At 41.3% G+C, this 4,157-nt stretch overlaps 1 protein-coding gene across 8 annotated transcripts in view; it reads right to left on the reverse strand.

The window, feature by feature from the left end:
* Positions 1-4,157, reverse strand: part of LOC106867341 (rho GTPase-activating protein 39) — a 452,309-nt gene that overhangs the window by 336,916 nt on the left and 111,236 nt on the right. The gene's annotated exons all lie outside the window — the stretch shown is intronic.

Consider the following 4,157-nt stretch of genomic DNA (forward strand, 5'->3'; position numbering starts at 1 on the left):
ATCATCATCATCATCGTTTAACGTCCGCTTTCCATGCTAGCATGGGTTGGACGATTTGACTGAGGACTGGTGCAACCGGATGGCTACACCAGGCTCCAATCTAAATTGGCAGAGTTTCTACAGCTGGATGCCCTTCCTAACGCCAACCACTCAGAGAGTGTATATATATATATATATATATATATTCCAAAAAATATGTAAACATAAGATCTTTTTCAATAGAAAGCCCTGGTGAGATCTGGTCCAGTTTGGTAAAATATGGAGACAACAACTTTTAACATGGTTCAAGTCCTGCAGATCCAAAGTATTGTTTGCCAAGCAACTAGATTGAAACATGTGTAGGCCTCTTAATGCTTATTTTAAAATCATGTTCCTTTAAATTTTTATTTGTATTCATTTATTTGCTAATATAAAATGTAAATTAAACTTCTTATCCATATATATTGAGGAAATTCACCCAATATATCATCGAAAATACCAGTGGATCACTAGATTTCATAATCCCTAAGGAGGACATTACATCCTCGATTTGACTAACCAAATTCGATGACTGGCACCTGTGCCAGTGGAGCGCTAACAGCACCATCCAAGTGGGATCACTGCCAGAGTGGTGGCACGTAAAAAGCACCATTTGAGTGCGATCGTTTCCAACTTCCAGTTGTCCTCTCTAAGTGAAAATTGTTTTTATTACATCAATATTATTTAAGGTCTGTTTGACAGCTAGTTTGTGTGTGTGTGTATGTGTGTGTGTAAATAGGTGGTTTGCAAATTGCAACTGAGAAGACTAAGACGAAAAAATAGACTTAAAATACAAGAAAGAGCAGCATGAATAAAATTTATATAGATACTTGACAATTGTTACGTATCTAGGTAAATTTCACACACACACACACACACACACACACACACAAACTAGCTGTCAAACAAACCTTAAATAATATTGATGTAACAAAAACAATTTTCACTTAGAGAGGACAACTGGAAGTTCTTACAGGACAATCTTTTGAAGGTTGCAAATCAAATCTGTGGCTGGGGCAAAGTCCCTGCCAGACTGAAAGTGACCTGGAGGTAGAACAGCAAGGCAAATAAGGCCATAAAAGAAAAGAAACAGGCTTGGCAAGGCTGGAGAAAGAAAGAGAGCAAAAAGCTATGTCAAATAGCTAAGTGGGAAGCTAGGTAACATGTTTATCTACCAAGGGCAGAAGCAGAAAGAAAGAGGTTTGCTAATGCCTTACAGCATGAAGATCAGAAACTCAAGGTGTTCTGGATTGCTAGACAGTGTTTCAGAGAGAATTGAAATGTTGTGACAGAGAAGAGTGTATGAATGGGTAATGGTAAGCTTACATTGAATGACTCTGAACAGAAAGAGGCCAAGAAGTGCTATTATGAAAGGCTTTTAAATGTAGAGAACAAATGGAAGAAAGAGAGCCTCCCCTACATAAACCCAACAGAGAGACCAGCTATTTGAGTTGATAGCAGTATGAGCGATAAGGCTGTTAAGAATATGAAGACAGGGAAATTCCCTGGGAGTTACTGCTGAGACGCTTAAAATATCTGGCAGAGAGGGATATGGTGTGTTCACCCATATAGTAATTCAAGATAATCAGGAAAGCATCATCCTTAATGACTGGTGTAGTAGCATTATAGTCAGCTTACAAAGATATCAAATTGCTGGACCAGGTCATGAAATTTACGGAAAGATTAATTAGGAACAAAACTCAGATCAGATGAAATGCAGTTTGGCTTTGTGCTAGGGCAAAGCACTACTGGTATTATCTTTATAGTCAGACAACTGCAGAAGTATTTGGCTAAGAATAAACCATTGTACTTGACAGTTGTTGACTTGGAGAAAGCCTTCAACAAAGTGCCCTGCTCTGTGATATGGTCAGCTCTGAGATGAGTGACTTGTGAGAGCTGTACAGGCCATGTGCAGTCAGTAAGGTGAGAGTTAACCATGAGTACAGTGATGAATTTAATATGTAGGTAGGCATTCATCAGAACTAGAAAAAAAATTCCAGGTGTCAAAGCAAAACCTGGAATCGAAAAGCCTTAAGGTTAACTTTGCAAAGATTAAGGTCTTGGTAAGCAAGAAAGACAAGACCCTACCCACCTTCAGGTAAATGGCTCTGCTTGATATGTAGGAAAGATGCAGACAGGAATTCCATATGGTGTACCCAGTGCTAGCTATGGACATACAAAAGGTGCAGTGGAATAATGGGCAAGTTATCAGAGAAAGTAGTGTTTATATGTGAAAGATGCATAGGAGCCATAAAGTCTAAAGATATACAGGGAATTGATTTTCTCAAATGCCCCCAGAGGCTCTCTAGAGGTAGTGAATAATTTCTGATACCTAGAGGCTCTAATTAGCAGTAGAGGAGGATGTACAGAAAACTTAATTGTTAGAATAAGAATAGGATGAAGAAAATTCAGAGAGCTTTTATCTCTGTTAGCAACCAAAGGTCTCTCTCTCTCTCTCTCTCTCTCTCTCTCTCTCTTTCTGAGTGAAAAGATGACTGTATGATACAAGTGTACAAACAGGCAATGTAACATGGTAGTGAGACGTGAGCCCTAAATGCAGAGGACAAGCAAAGACTAGAGAGGAATTAAGTTAGTATACTCCCTGGGATGAGCAATGTCAGTGTACATATGTGACTGAGAGAAAAGTTAGGCATAAGGGTGCCGATCACTTAAAATAGATAGAACGTGAGGAAGAAGAGATTCAGGAAGTCATGGAATGAAGTATGGAATGCTGGTCTCAAGATACTGAACCTTAGGATGGAGGCAACAACTGACCAAGCGACCTGGTGCTTTGCTGTACTCTAGAAGACCCATCCACCACAGCAGAATTGATATCCTAAAACCACTGTGGTGATAATGCTTGTCCATGAGAGCCTCTGTCCCACCCCATCCTCTCTGACCTGCCTATCTTCCCTCCATCACACACACACACAAACATTTCACCATCATCACTTCTCTATCATCTGAGAATAGAGTAGGTACATATTACATCCTCTTGCCTTCTCATTTCCCTTGAACCCTCACCTCCCCCACAAACCACTTCCATTATCTTCCCCTGCCCCACTGTCTCCACCAATCACCACCTTTCTGTGCTTTTTCACCTCTGTGTTGTTCCCTGTCAATACCTCACTTATCTACTGTCACGGATCTACTGCAACCCCCCCCCAGCCTCTCATATATTTCATACCATCATTTGCTAGTCACCTCTATACTACCCACTAACCCAGACTAAACCTCTGTATCACCTCACACTCTCACCACCTCAAGGGCATGTCTCAACACATCTTTGCCACCACCTCTCTCACTATGCTCTCTCTCTATCTTACTATTTAACTTGCACTTCTTTCTCTTGTAACTGGGGTACCCATGTATCTACTCCACAGCAAGACACCTATCCAGTGTCCCTCTATACCTTTAATCTCTCAACTGGCACAAAGCCACCATCCCCTCAATACTACTTCCCTCCCCCAGCTGAGGAGTTTTGTCTTGCAGGTTGCTTGGTGACCATGTCAGTGCTGGTGTCACATAAAAAGCACTGGTGACAGTGCCACATAAGAAAGTACTCAGCATACTCTGCAAAGTGGTTGGCATTAGGAAGGGCATTCAGCTGTAGAACCCATGCCAAAACAGACAATGGAACCTAGTGTGGCTCCTGGCCATACCAGCTCATGTCAAACCATCCGACTGATGCCATGCCAACATGTGAAAACAGACGTTAAATGATGATGATGATAGTTGATTCAATGGTTTTTATTCTTTGAGAAAACCAAGAATAATATGACATGTTGAGGAATTACCAATGCAAAACTGGTCAATTACCTGCCTTAATGAATTTTCACTTGATGGAGCCAGAAAGAGAGAGAGAAACTGAGTAACAGGTATATATATATATATATATATATATATATATATATGTTGCCAGTACCGCCTGACTGGCTCCTGTAGGATTTTCGAGCGAGATCGTTGCCAGTGCCCCTGGACTGGCTTGTGCGGGTGGCACATAAAAGACACCATTTCGAGCGTGGCCGTTTTCGTGCGGGTGACACGTAAAAGCACCCACTACACTCTCTGAGTGGTTGGCGTTAGGAAGGGCATCCAGCTGTAGAAACTCTGCCAAATCAGACTGGAGCCTGGTGTTG

Source organism: Octopus bimaculoides, chromosome 3, assembly GCF_001194135.2.
Source record: "Octopus bimaculoides isolate UCB-OBI-ISO-001 chromosome 3, ASM119413v2, whole genome shotgun sequence".
NCBI classification, from domain to species: Eukaryota; Metazoa; Mollusca; class Cephalopoda; order Octopoda; family Octopodidae; genus Octopus; species Octopus bimaculoides.